Below are 16,416 nucleotides of genomic sequence, written 5' to 3'. Positions count from 1 at the left end.
TGAGCCTTGTGATGACACAACAAACTGCTGTTGTTGCCACAACCGTCCAACCTTGCTAGGGTAAGAAATGCAAACTAATCTCATGGATCTAATAAAAATATCAGAGATTGAAGTAAGGAGTTTTCCGAACCAATGGTACAATCATATTCTATGCCGGCTACGTAGTTTATGGGGTTTGAGTTATCTAAAATCTTATACAAATCGATGCTCAATACCGAAATATATTTATTGTGCTCATAAAATCAAGTGAGTATAATTACTCAAATATAATCTCATTTAGTCTCATTGGACTTTTCTCAGTTTATCTCAAATTTTCTCAACTCATCTCTTCTCTTTAAATAATTATACTCTCAACTCAATGAATACATTAAAAACATAGCTTGATTTCTCAACTCAGTATCAAAATAATTATTTAAATGCGTTTTTATTCAACTAATTTAGACTCAATAATGATTATGCTCAAAATCGTTAATAAAAGAATTCTCAAAGCTCAAACTCTTTCTCAATTTAAGACAGAAAATATGTCATTTTTTAGTCTCAAAATAATGCATAGAATTAAACAATGCAAATACTCAGTTAGGGTTAATGTGAATATAAACATGAATGTCAATTTCAAGAACTTGAACTTATAAGGATAATCTCAATGTCAATAATTATATAAAGAACTCAACGAAAGATTACATAATTAACTCGAGAACTAAATATAACAGGATTGAAACTCAAACTCAAATTCATACTGACTGAACGAGGATGTAGGATATGAGGACTAATTCAGTCCAACATTGTCATTAGGGTGACATACATGGAAGATCAATAATCTAAGCAAAAATTGAAGAACTTGGTTGAAACACTTGAACCCAACGTTTCTCTTCTCCAATCCATGCTCTAAAAATATTCTAAGTGATAATGAGAGAAAAGGCACATTGGGTAGTAATAAATGACATATTTTTATCCCAAAATGTCAGGGTTTTGGTTTGGAAAAGGTGAGAAAATACCAAACTAATCCTCATTAAAAATTGTTTCTGGCCGCTCACGGGTCCTTTTACAGACTGTGGAAGACTGGTCGTAAGGTCAGTGGTCCAAAATTAGACATTTTAGATTTGGCTTAATTGGACTACGACCACTCCTTTATGGGTCGTAGATCCTAAGATGGGTCATAAAGTTGACTCATAGAATTTAATTAGGAAATAGAGGCTGGGGGTTTACGGACAGTCCTACGGTACATATATCACGATCCGATTTCTCAAGTCATGATGAAACCTACTATCAACCCACGATTAGGTAGGACTAACCCCACAGTTCGGAACCATAGGCAACAGACCATTACGAGCGGAAGAAAGGAAATAAATAATAATAAGAAAAGAAGAATAAGAACAACACAATAAGATTACCCCTAAGACCTAGTATCAGTCGGTATTTGAGCTACTAAACTAAAGTAATGGAAGTACAAGGTTTATACAGATACAATAATAGTGCAATTGTCTATGAATACAAAATAAAGATTGTCCAAGCCACAACAGAGGGAGATAGGCAACTCTGAACGCCAAGAGCTCACCCAAGTCTCCAAAATCCAAGAGATGCTCCGCACGATATCCAAATTAGCAAAGAAAACTCGTACTATGATCTGTAGGGTACAAAAGTGTAATATGTGTACCAACAAATGGCACTCAACAGGCATCGTCTGACTGAGCTCCAAAGGTTAAGCAAGTATAAAGAATATGTAAGTAAGGAGTATATATCACAAGTAACTAACAAGAATAATACGGAAGCCTTCAATAAGAAACATTTATACAAGGAAGGGAGAAGATATGGAACAAGAAAAGACACAAAGGACGTACCTAGTGCCGCCAACCCAGAACCTAACCACGACAACACACTATGAATGAGGACAACTAAGTGACAACCTACTAACAGAAGTAAACACAGATATCACATAAAGGCCTAAAGGGCCGTATCAACTAAATCCCTGCACAAAAGGGTTAGATAAATAAGAACAATGGTAGTAACTACCTTCAAATAAGAGACCACCCTTTATACCGCCACAAGTTTGCAAATAGTCAAACAATACCTCCTGAGCCCATGTGTGCCCAGAAAGTTCACTCACAAATAGATAAATCCACACGACATTCCATATTACCGACAAGTACAAACAACTATGCTAGTGATAGCTAATGCATATATGAATGAGAGTTATGCAATAAAACCTCTAGTACCATCAGTGCCAAGTGCCTCATACCAAGATATATACACCTACTTCTATCTAGTCTCGGCCAGGAAGTAGGACCCATGTGCCTCTATGGGATCGCCATAGAGGGCTCGGGAATGCCCCTATATACTGCTTGGTTCTAATCTAGGTCTTTTATCAATATAGATATCAATCTGTATATCCGATCATCAAAAATCCACTTCATCATGGTGACCGCAGATAAATAGTTAAATCAATATAAAAAGGGTTGGAACTCTATCTAACCAAACCAGTATTAGAAAAAGAGCGCATCCTCGATGCCTCTAGTCTACTGTAAATAGAATCAATAAAGGTAGTACAACCCCCATTCAGAAAATCAGTATAGAATAGTTTAGGTTTCAACCCAGCTTTCTCAAATCAATGCCAAGAGCCAATCCATGCACCAGGGTCGACTACATCCGTGAGAAAACAAGGGTCCAATGCAATACATACCATCACTAGTACCCAAACAACACACACAATCACATACAATAATGACGCCATAAGAACCTTACCCACTAGATCATAGAAATCGGGCTAACATATAAAATCGACCTCTAACCAAGGCCTAGGGCTCAAATCTACTCCCCTAACTCAACAACAAGTTCCATAAGAGAGCTCAACCCTAATTGGGTAACTAGGAGGAGGATTTGAGGAAACAAGTACTCAACTTGTCATTCAATAGCTCCAAATTCAACCAAAGTACAACCTCGAGAGTACAAACCCAACTAGTCCCATCAAACAGTAACGAGAAAGCATAGATGATTCTAACTCTAGATCTAAAAATAGGGCCCAACCGTAATTCACAAGCCTAATCGGGTGAAAACCACTACACCAAGGCTCCAAAATATGTGCTACAATACCGAAGGACACTATGTCTCAGAAATCCCTACCAACAACGGCTACATCAACTATGGATCAACCCAAACTCAATCCTAAGACATAATTCCGCCAACCACCATAAACATCATACAAGCCACCTAAAATAGGCTAATCAAGGCCATACTAAGGCATAATCCATAATTTTACCAACTAGACTGGAAGTCTCATAAAAGGCAACCTAGCCTAAGGTTCACACTGGGACAAAAAAACAAGAAACTAGGAATTGAGCCTAACTCGTCATATATAATACAAACCACAAGCAAATTATTCTATACAATACCTCATAAAGCTCAATCAAAAGAAGAGAGACCATAGCCTACCTCGAAGCGGAACACGCACGCTTTAAATTTACTTCTCGATAGATTTCCTCTCCAAAATCAACTCCAATTGCCTCCACGCTATGAAAATATTGACCACCTCATCAATAGAGATGTTTTGACACTAAAATTGCATTTTTTTGAGATGGACCCAAAATTGGGTCAAAAATAGGATTGTAGGACCTGTGATGGGAATCCCAAAATCAACTTTGTAAAAAGGTTCTTAATACATTATTGATCTTTTACCCCAAAATGGGGCACAAATTGATGCTCAAAATGGAAGGAATCAACCAAAAAAATTAAATCACCATTAAAGCTTGAAGCTAAGTTAGGGAAGCCCCTTTGGGGAAGAAATTACCTAAACCATCGCCTTGCATGCCTCCCCGAACATACGGACACGTATCCATGATCAATACGAACCCACCAGACTTAGAATCGGTCAAATTGGAGCTTTGTAGCTCCCAAAGCCGAAGAAAAGGAAATGGGGTTGGGGATGTTTGCATCACTATTTTAGTTATAAGACTAGTGAAATGCTCTCTGCGAACACAGAGGAAAAGGTCTGCGAACATGGAGGCTAAGCCCTCAAAGCTCACGAATACGGTAGGGCCATCGTGAATGTGGAGAGAAAAGCCATCAGGCTTCGCGAATGCTGCAAGTATCTCACAAATGCATAGGCCAATTTCTTAGGCTTTTGCGAATGCGTCCACATGTTTGCGAATGCGGAGACCAAGGCGGCTTCTGCAAATGCGGCCCATGTGGCACAAATAAGAAGGGTAAAATGGGCCAGCACCACATTATGCTGCAATATTAGATTTGGCAAAGTTTAAAGTCTCTGATAGGGTGCTCGGAATTTGTTTGAAATCTCATGCGTGCAAAAAAACTATGCTACCCCATCTGAGGTCGTCTTGACAAAGTGGGTACCACACTCAAGAACAATTTTGGCAATTCTACAAAGAGGCTCAAAATAAGACCAAAAGCCTCGGAAACTGCATGAAATATTATTCTAGACCAAACTCAACATTTCAAAGCTAACCACACTGACGAAATATCAATTCGAGCACTTTAACTAAGAATATTGGCCAAAGTCAACCTTAGGCAAAATATTAAAGGGTAAAACTCCTACTAGATCAAACTAGCACCGAAAGGCTCGGGACTCAAGTTGAGTGTGCTACAAGCCTAAAATGACCATTCTAGAGTTGATGGAATCATCAAAATTCCATTCTGAGGTCGTATTCTTGGAGTTTTGACTGAAGTAAACCATTCAAACTTCAAGAGCTCTTAAACAAGAAAATGAGCATAAAACCCAAACGAATGACCAAAAAACCAAATTGTCAATGACAGTAAGTCATAAATAGCTTGGAGTCGCTACAAGGAATCTATATATACTGAAAAGATCAAAAAGGAAGAAAATGACCTGGAGGTTCATTACAACATAGAAATTGTTATGGGTGGTAGAACCCTCTCATAGGACTCAGTGCACATTCCAGTAGCTATTGGAATATGACACAGGGTTATGAGGGAACCTATGGGCGGTACAACTTCTTATGGGTCGTAAAGTTGGCTCATATTAATAGTTCTCATTAACTTATATATGGCTAAGTGCTGGGATTTCTACGAGACCCTCTTTTGACTCATAGATTTTTCTATAGGTCATAGGGCCTCTCGTAGTTCACTGGTAGCACACTACTCAACAACACACTACTCTAATTTTCTCAAGGATTTTTGTGATTGATTTAAGTTAAAATAGTACGAGGTGTTATAAAATCACCAAGTTATTGAAAGCCATTGGAAATGAAGTTCATCCATCCTTGAAGGTATATGTTTTATTTTCAAACAATTATGTTTATAGTATGTTACAATTATTGACGTACCTACTTTTGAGATGCATGATCACGCTTGCACATCAATTCCAAATCAAATGGATGATCTTGTTCAAACATGTTATGTTGTTGGCTCCGATAAGACTGATACTATCTTTGAACTACCACAACCACCCAGTTTTATGGAAGTGACCATCAATGATCCTAATGATGTTGATGCTCCTAAAGTTCAAGAACAAACTCATGTTTAGGAAGCTAGTGAGGTAGCTATTTATGTATATTCTGATACATTGATTTATATCATGTTACATCAATAATTTCACTAATACATATTAATAAAATGTATCAGATATACACTGTTATTACATTTAAATTTCATATGTGAACTTGGTGTTTATCTGATACTCATAGGTTGATAAAAGATCCAATATTCCACAATCCATGGAGGATGTATCACTAAATCCATTTAAAATAGATGGTAATGAAGTAGGCGAGGAACAAAATGTTTTGACTAGAGAGAAAGAAATATATCAGGTTGTTATTTGTGATACATTATCAATAATATGTATCAGACTAACGTGATACATATCATTTAAGGTGATGCATTAGATGAGTTATCAAATATCATGAAATATGTAACAATGGATCCAAGAGTAACTGACACAATTAAAGATAATGTGGGACATGTAGATAGAGATCCAACAAAGCATGATACATCGGTAAACTTTCACTCTTTCACTTTGATTTATTAATAATACCATTTATTCGTAATTGAACTAATTTATAAAATCACAAATTATACTATAATAATTATATTTTATTTCATTCATAACATATAGGATTCCACCACATCAACTTCAATATCTGTCGAAACTCAAGACGCGGTAGATGCACTTCTATCCACCCTTCGCGCTCTTATAGTTGCTCCACCGTTGAAGGCTATTAGTCATTGAGAAATAGCTGAAGATGAGTGTCATCTCCACGATAGTCAATTACCTACCACTCTTCCATGCAAACAAATTATGTTGCATGACGATACAAAGACTCATGTTCCACGTAGTAGGATGGCTTCAAAGATTCTCCAGTCAACATATTTTACCAATTTTGTTTTATATGAAAAAGGCATGGAGAAAATGTCATCTGATTTCCATCAGAAATATCCTTTTGAAGGTTTTGGAATTTGTTATGAACATCCTTCTGAGCTAATCACAGACTACTACATATGGATAGATAAAAGCCTCTTAATATCGCATGCCAACAAGTAAGTTTTCTATTAATATTTTTCTAACACTAATTTTTATGCTTCACTTATAGTAAATTTACTAGAAATATTCATACAGACAACCAAATGAGGAACATTACAGAGCTAAATTCTCTTTGCTCGATTTTGACAAAATAGATATTTTGGTTAATCTCCTCGAGATAAGAATTGGTTTTATTTGATGTCTCAGCCAAACATATGTTGAAATGATGAGGTCAGTGATTTATATACAATCTCTATGTATATGATATATAATTAGTTCGATATTCATGTATTAGATACATTAATAGTCACGTATCATGTACACAACTATAATGTATACAACAACAACAACCCAGTGAAATCCCACACGTGGGGTCTGGGGAGGGTAAAGTGTACGCAAACCTGACTCCTACCAAAGTAGGACGGCTGTTTCCGAAAGACCCTCAGCTCAATAACTATAATGTATCTACAATATAAATGGCAAAGATAAATGTTCCATGTGTTAACGACTATGTATCATATTTTGTAACTAATATATTCTTTTACCTATTTGATACATTGTGCATCATATTCATGTCAAGTTCTACTACCTTTGGAAGAAATCAAAGCATTAGTTTGGTAATCATTATAGATACACTACAACAAACTGTATCTTCAAAACCTATATAAACATGGCACACACAAGGTATTATTCCGATCCTGTTGATGTTAATCTTAGTAGGTAGGAAGACATAGCACATGAGGCTGTTGTATCTCATCATGAGAGGTCAGTGACCAATATCATCAAATGATATTCCATCCCTGCTGGTTTTTCTTGGCATTTTATAGATGATATATATATTCTGGTAAACTGTGATGGAGACTTTCATTGGGTGTTGGCTATCATTATTTTAAAAATGAGGCTAATACATGTGTATGATTCATCGTATGGCTCAAGAAAAAGATATCCCTCCATCGAGATATAAAGTTGGCTACAGTATTGACTATATACATTCAAGATAGTGGGTTTTATGAACAAATAAATCGCACTGATTGGTCAATACTTAATACTTACAAGGATATGTCAACAGGCAGTTTAGATAATAACACCATTTTCATGTTGAATATGTTCAAGGAATTGCTCAACAAGAAAGTGATAGCCTTTAAGTATTTATCTTTTTTTTTCATTAAATTTTTATTTCCTTTTTTAATGTAATATATATTTTTATGCAAGGTCTGTGGTGTTTTTGTATCCATTTTAGCTGAATATCTTAGCGATGGAATTCAGATCCCATCTACCTATAAGACTCCAGAAGTTTAAAAGTCCTAAAATGAGGATTTAAAGATACATCTCCAGAAAATCTCAAATTTTGGCACCAGGTGATGACCATGAAGGCCATAACAGGTTGTATTCATCACCACAGTTTGTGTGTGACACCATGGTAGGGATTCAAAAAATCAGCACCTACAAGAAAGGCTCTACATCTCACCACGATCCATGGTACCCTCCGTGGTGACCCCTCTGCTGAGACCCTAATATTTCCACTCCAAGTTTAAGACCACGTCCCAACCACTATAGGCCGTATTGGCCTTCAAAGACTGTGGTGGGTCCCATGGTAGGCAAAGCCCCTTTTTAGAATTTAAAGTCCAGCTCCATGATAGGGACACAGACCGTGTTGACCTTAGCTCTCCGTGGTGATGGTCCATCATAAATTTCTAATTTAGTTTAAGTTGGGGTTATTTTGGTCATTTTTCCATACTTCATTAATGAAAGTGGATGATATTTGAGATTAGATTCCTACCTATTAACTAACCCAAATTCCCCTAACCCTCTTATTCTTACCATACTTTCCCAAAATAAAAGAATCTTCTCTCTCAAGTTTTCTCTCAAGAGTTTTTTTTCTCCTTCAAGTATTTCAAGGATAGGGATAGGCATTCTTTTCCGTAGTTGAGGCAAGATACCCATCGTAAGATCCCATTGCCCTATAATTACATTGCCTACATAGGTTTACAAATGCCAATATGGTAAAGCTAGTGGATCCATATAGTGCAATTGAGATGAGTTACTTTTGGAGTATGCCCTGGCCAGGTGACCTCCCCTGTTGCGATGAAGGAGTCATTAGATTCCATGTCTTATCTCCCATGGTATTACATGTCGGTTAAAGGTCCTATCCCACACCAGTTTCAGTTGGGTTATGAGTTCTTGTGATACTTATGAGATTTGATGTATTAGCTAATGAGATAAATATTTTAATGTTTTCATTACTTTATTTATGTTTTAAATATATTTGTCTTACATCCCATGATTCATATTGATTATGTCCTATATTTATCGTTCATGCATATTCTCACATACTTAGTGCATTCCATGTACTAATGTATATGTTTGCCTATATTTTATCATAATGTAGGGACTGACAATTACATTCATCCTCCTCTCGTTCGTGGCTAGAGTTCATTACTGTTGCTTTATTGGTGAGTCCTCACAATTCAAGGACATGACACTTATTTCTATTTTTGATAAGTGCTACTTCATTATTCTTATGTTGTCTATATGGATGAGCTAGGATCTTGTCATATGCCCCATCGAGTTATTAGAGTCATGTTAAAAAGTATAGAGTCAATGTTTTCATTTTATCATTTGAGATTTATGTTCTATTTGAGATTTTATCTTCTATACCTTGATTTAGATTTACTGTTCATTTACCTTATGTATGCTCTTGAATGTTATGCTAAGAGGCTTGGTTGGAGTCTTTCAGGATTATAATTTCTATGTTGTGGCAAGGCCATAGGCTGGGTCATGATAAACTTATTATTAGAGATAAGGTTCAAGTGTCCTAGGGAGTCTAACATACTGCTTTTAGTAGAGTCTCATTTATAAGTGTGAAGAACATCACATTTATGAATAGGAGTCTATGAGGTGTATTAGGAAACATTTCATTTCTTTTATGATCTCATTGTGCTATAGAGTTGAACTTTAAGGTCTCCTCTTCTAATGCTTTCTCTTTTCTATTACAGAATCATGCCTCCATGAAGAGCTCCATCCGAAGGAATGTTCAAGAGCAGCCACAAGCTCCGAATGCCCCTGTGGATGAAAAAATTAACTAACGTGGAGTTTCGAGCCTCTTTTCAAATGCTAGCCCAAGCTGTGCTTACTTAAGTAAGCCGAGGGGTGGATGCTTATCCAGATGTGACTACAACAATTTCTAAGGAGAGAGATTACACTCGCATGAACCCTCTCAAATTTTGATGGATCCAAGGTTGATGGGGACCCCTAAGACTTTATTGATGAAGTATATAAGATCTTGGCTATTATGAGAGTGTCTTCGGAGGAAAAGAAGGAATTGACGGCTTACCAACTCAAGGGTGTCGCTCAATTTTGGTACAACCAATGGAAAACCAAAAGGGTCGAAGAGGGTCCCATTGGTTGGGAAAATTTCAAAGTTGCTTTTCTTGATCACTTCTTCCTACTTGAGTTAAGGGAGGCGAAGGTGTTGGAATGTATAAACCTTAAGCAAGGAAATATGAGTGTGAGGGAGTATGCCCTCAAGTTCACAAAGTTATCTAAGTATGCTCCTTTCTTGGTAGACGACTCTCATGCCTGAATGAGCAAGTTCATTTTGGGAGTGTTGGAATTGGTTATGAAAGAATGTCAAACCACTATGCTCATCAAGGAGATATATATATCTAGGATCATGACTTATGTTGAGCAAATTGAAGGAGAGATGCTTAAGGAGCGGAATGTAAGAGAGTCCAAGAAGGCTTGGTTTGAAGGTTGGTTTACTCACAACAAATTCGGTGGAGGTAATGGTCAATTCCGACAGGGTCAAAAATTTCAAGGCCAAAGTTCTTGAAACACTTTGACTCTAAAATTTAAGAAGGATGAGATGCCAAATCCTAAAGCACAGGGAGGAGTTCTGGGTGGTTATGTCATCCCTCTATATAAGAAGTATGGAAGAAACCATAAGAGAGAGTGCTTAGTAGGATTGGATGTTTCCTAAAAGTGTGGAAAGCCGGGTTATCATGCAAAAGAGTGTAGGAATGGGGATAGAACCCAAGTTCAGACTCAGGCTACTAGTCATCTAGATCAGCATGCTACTAGTTAGTTCGGGTGTCGATCAACACCAAAACAAATTTTATGCCCTTTAGACTCTACAGAAGTTATAAGAATCCCCCGATATTGTGACTGGTTCATTGAAAGTCTTTGACTTTGATGTTTATGCATTACTAGATCTGGTGCTACTCTTATCATTTGTTACTCCTTATCTTGCTATCGGATTCATTATTAGTCCTGAGATCTAGCTAGAGCCTTTTTTGATCTATACCCTATTTGGTTAAGTTTTAATTTCCAAATGAGCCAGTCCTAGTGTGGAAAGGTAGTAGTTCCGTGTTTAAGGGTCAATTCATCTCATGCCTTATTTCCAAGGGTTTTATCTATCATCTAGTTCGGGTTAGAGATACGAATTTCGAAACTCTTTCTCTTGAGTCAGTTTTAGTTTTTAATGAGTTTTAGAAGTTTTCCTTGATAATCTTCTAGGCATTCATCCTAAAAGGAAAATAGACTTCAGTATTGATATCCTTCCCGATACTTAACCTATCTCCATTCCCCCTTATCGAGTGGCCCCAATAGAATTGAAAAAGTTAAAGGATTTATTAGATAAAGGTTTCATTAGATCAAATATCTCTCCATGGGGTGCTCCAGTTCTCTTTGTTTTTTTTATGGGAACAGACCCTACACGAGGCTCCCACCTCTCGTGCACAGTCAGGGGTTCTCTTTGTTAGAAAGAAGGATGATTCTCTTCGTATGTATGTTGATTACTAGCAATTGAACAAGGTCATAATTAAGAATAAGTATCCCATCCCAAAGATTGATGACTTGCTCGATCAACTTCAAGGAGCAAGCCACTTTTTAAAGATTGATCTTCGATTGGGTTATCATCAACTCTGAGTAAGGGAATGTACATTTCGAAGATGGCTTTTAGTACTTGGTATGATCACGATGATTTCTTGGTTATGTCTTTTGGACTAATGAATGCCTCTACAACTTTTATGGATTTGATGAACAGGGTGTTCAAGTAATACTTGAATATGTTCGTTATTTTGTTCATTGATGATATTTTGATCTACTATCGGAGTGAGGAAGAGCATGAAGATCATTTGAGGATTGTGTTATAAATTTTCAAGGACCGTCAGTATTATGCAATGTTTAGAAAGTGTGAATTTTGGTTAAGGTTAGTTGCTTCCTTGGCCACATTGTCTCCGGTGAAGGAATTATGGTTGATCCAAAGAAGACCGAGGTGGTTAAGAATTGGCTAGACCATTAACTCCTTATGATATTTGGATTTTCTTGGGCTTAGCCGGTTATTATAGATGGTTTGTGGAAGGTTTCTCTTTCATTGCATCACTCTTGACTACTTTGACTCAAAAGAAGCTAAAGTTCTAATGGTCCGAGGCATGTGAGAAAAACTTTCAAGAGTTGAATGATAGGCTTACCTCTGCTCCGATGTTAACTTTACTAGAAGGTTCCAATGAGTTCGTTGTGTATTGTGATGCTTCACGAGTTAGTCTTTTTTGTGTTCTAATGCATAATGGTAAAGTGATATCTAATGCTTTAAGGTAACTTAAGGAACATGATAATAATTACCCAACTTACGACTTGGACAACGGTGATATTTGCTTTGAAGTTATGGAGACACTATCTATATGATGTCCACATGGATATTTTTACCGATCACAAGAGTTTGCAATATATGTTCACTCAAAAGGACTTGAATCTTTGACAAACGATATGGCTTGAGTTGTTGAAGGATTAGGATATGAGTGTGCTATACTATTCTAGTAAGGAAAATGTGTTTGCCGACTCTCTTAGTAGATTATCCATAAACAGTGTTACCCATATTGAGGATGAGAAGAAAGAACTAGTGCGGGATGTGCATAGATTAACCCATTTGGGAGTTCACTTGGTTGATTCTGAGGATGGTGGTGTTATTGTGTGAAATGGTTCAGAATTATCTCTTGTGGCATATATTAAGGAAAAACAAGATAGTGATCCCATTTTGGTTTAATTGAAGAAGGCGGTTGCTGAAAAAGCCATTGAGGCTTTGTTCTAAGGGAGAGATGGTGTGTTGAGATATCAAAGTCGATTATGTGTTCTTAATGTTTATGGCTTGAAAGATATGATATTGTACGAAGCTCATTGTTCACGGTACTCTATTCATCTGGGTTCCACAAAGATGTATCGAGATTTGAGGGAAATGTATTGGTGGAGCGGCATGAAAAGGGATATTGCAGAATTCGTGGCTAAGTGTCCTAATTGTCAACAAGTGAATGTTGAGCATAAAAAACTGGGAGGTTTGGCTTAAGACATTGAGATTCCTACTTTTAAGTGGGAAGCCTTGAATATGGACTTCATTATTGGTTTGCCTCGTACTCACATGCAATATGACTTTATTTGGGTCATTATTAATTAATGACTAAGTTGACTCATTTTCTTCTGGTCAAGACTTCATATTCAGCTAAGGGTTATGCTAGATTGTCATTCGAGAGTTGGTTAATCTTCATGGGGTTACATCTTTTATCATTTTGGCTTGAGGTACTCCGTTTACGTTATCGTTTTAGAGGTATTTTTAAAAGGGCCTTGGTACTCAGGTGAAGCTTAGTAAAACTTTTCACCCATAGAAGGATGGTCAGGTCGAGCATACCATTCAAATATTAGAGGATATGTTGAGAGCATATATTATTTATTTTAAAGGAAATTGGGATGACCATTTGCCATCGATAGAGTTTGCCTATTATAACAATTATCACTCTAGTATTGAGATAACTCCTTTTGAGGCTTTGTATGGTAGGAGGTATAAATCTCCTATCAGTTAGTTCGAGGTGGGTGAAGTTGCTTTGATAGGACCTTAGTTGGTATTTGAGGCTATGGAGAAAGTTGAGGTTGATTAGAGATAGATTGGAGACAACCCAACGCCGATAAAAGTCCTATTTGGATGTGAGAAGAAGTGAACTTGAATTTGAGGTTAAGGATTGAGTTTACTTGAAAGTTTCACCCATGAAGGGTGTGATGCGGTTTGATAATAAAGGGAAGCAAAGTCCCCGCTATGTTGGGCCATATCAAATTTTGCCGCGGATTGATAAGATGGCTTATGAGTTGGATTTGCCTTCCAAATTGGCATCAATGCATTTTCTGTTTCATTTGTCCTCATTGAGGAAGTTTGTTGGTTATCCTAGCACCTTTGTGCCATTGGAAGAATTGAGGTTAAAGATAGTCTTTCATATGAGGAGGTTCCGATTGAAATCTTGGACCGATAATTTAGAAAGTTGAGGAACAAGGAAGTAGCTTCAATTAAAGTGTTATAGAGGAACTAAGAGGTTGGGGGTGCTACATGGGAAGTGTCACGACCCAACCCCGTAGGCCGCGACTGGAGTTCGACCTGGACCCTGTATACATACTTATCAGATGTAGTTAAACCGAACTACAAACAACATGATAACATACATAAGGACTCCAATGGGTCATGACGTCTCCATACAAATACATCTCTATCATTTGTCCCTTAGGAGTTGTCACTAATCATCTCATGAAGGGACATGCAAGCCGACAAGGTTTCCATTTCATATTAATATTTAAAACACATCGTATAGACACAATTGAAAAAAACTTACATACAACCCACATACATATGTCTACATACCTCTAAGAGTATCAACGATATCATATAGTAGGACAGAGCCCTCGCCATACCCCTGAATGAATGAATATATACATCAAAAAGATTAATACCAATAAGCTAGGCTCCGGTACAATGGAGCACTCCAAAATGGCTGAGTGGGAATCCTAAACTGATGGATCCCCGAAATACGTGTCTGTACCTATAGACATGAAATGCAGCCCCCCCGAAGAAAGGGGGTCAGTACGATATATGTACTGAGTATATAAAGCATAACATTAAGTATAAATGAATCATGAAAACAGTCTCAATAATTGAATTCATCTGTGGCCAACATGTGATAATATCTGCATAACTCTATATAACTGAATTTACCTTTATAGTGCATGGCTGACATAGATTATAGTATAACTATTAGTGCTGTGGAACGTACAACCCATACATAATATAATAGTGCCAAGGAACATCCGGCCCGATCCATATATATAACATGTTAGTGCCGAAGAACGTACGACCTGATCCATATATAATATAATAATTTTGAGGAATGTATGGCCCGATCCATATATAATATAATAGTTCCGAGGAATGTACGGCCTGATCCATATACATAATATAACATGTTAGTGCTGAGGAACATACGTCCCGATCCATATATAATGTAATACATATACATGCGTGTAATACACGGAAATATATCAGACATCCCTCGAATATCATCGTAAAGTATGTCAAAGAGCCTCAAGAATCATAATCATATGTCACTATAGTATGAAACATCTTATAGAAGTCTGAACACTAATTATCATAGAGTCCCTAAGAATAGAAATGGGTATATATCTACTATTATCCAACGTACCAAAAACTAGAGGGGGAGGCTCAATCACTTGAGAATTGTAATATCAAGAAGTGAATAAGGATCATGAAGCACACTCAAAGCTTATGAATAGAATTATCCCAAACTTCATATACATATCATTCCTTACTTATATCTAAGACACGCTAAAATAAAGGAGGGATAACTTTAAACACTTACTACTTTCCATCATATAGAAGACTTGAGAGGCAATAACTCTATTATTGTAGGAGTTCTAACATCAAGAAGTGGATAAGAGTCAATCATACTCGGGGATTTATAAATGGAATTACCCCCAAAGATCATATCATATATTACTTATGTCTAAGACATGCCAAGAGAAAAGAGGGATAGCTTTACATACTTGTTACAGATCAACCACAACCAAGCTTGCTTCGTTACTTCTTTAACCTATTTAATATGAAAGTAACACTATTATGAATAACCTTAAACTTTTCAGCTTCTAGATCCACAACCAATTACCTATAGGAATCATTTCTTCGTTCACATTTCTCGACTAGTATATTGATTAGTTAAGAAGTTAATAGAAATCGGGCAGCATTTCCCCTATAACTCGACCTATCTGAACTTTCAATTACCCTCCATTAGCACATCCATACCAAAAACAACAACCACCATCCATATACAATAAAAATACTTCAACATTATTCAATACAAGTTCCAAACAACCCACCCAAAACCACGACATCAAAATACGGTTTTCCATCTTTATTTTATAAAATCATAACCACACGGAAGGAAGCATAATGTGGCTGCGAACAGAAGCTCGTATACTCATTTATAACCACATTTCCATCCCTTCAACATATACAATTTACCTTCAAATACAATACCATAATAACGACAACACTAATCAAACTTTAATCCATTAGAATAACTTTAAAATAGCCCCTACACAATTTTCAACACCCTTCAATAGTAACGTGTATAATTTCAGATTTCCAGTCCATATTTACACATCCACCACATGTTTAAATCCTTACTAAAATGTGTGAAAAGGGGATCAAACCTTACCTTAACAAATAAGCTTCCTAAACTTGCTGAAAGTTGTAACTTCACGTTAAACCTCCTTGCTGCCCCAATAATTAATTTAAGTTGTTAAACACCTTTATTTGGTTGAAGAATACCTTGGATAATTAATTTACGGATTAAAATTCGAGGCCTTACCTTGTTTCTAGCTTGGCCGTAGCTTTCTCTCTTTCTTTCTCTCTATTTTTCTCTAAATTTCTAAGTGTAGAAGATGATAATGAAACCCTTAGTCATTAGTATCTATATATATTCGTCCTTTGAGAGTGACATATGTCATCCCCTAAGGTGGCACATGTCTAGCTCCTAGGCATCTACCTTAGCCTATTCACCCACCCAAGTGCTGCCATGTAGCAGGGTAGGGTCCACCTTAGT

Source organism: Solanum dulcamara, chromosome 10 (assembly GCF_947179165.1).
Source record: "Solanum dulcamara chromosome 10, daSolDulc1.2, whole genome shotgun sequence".
NCBI lineage: Eukaryota > Viridiplantae > Streptophyta > Magnoliopsida > Solanales > Solanaceae > Solanum > Solanum dulcamara.
This window is presented reverse-complemented; position numbering follows the sequence as displayed.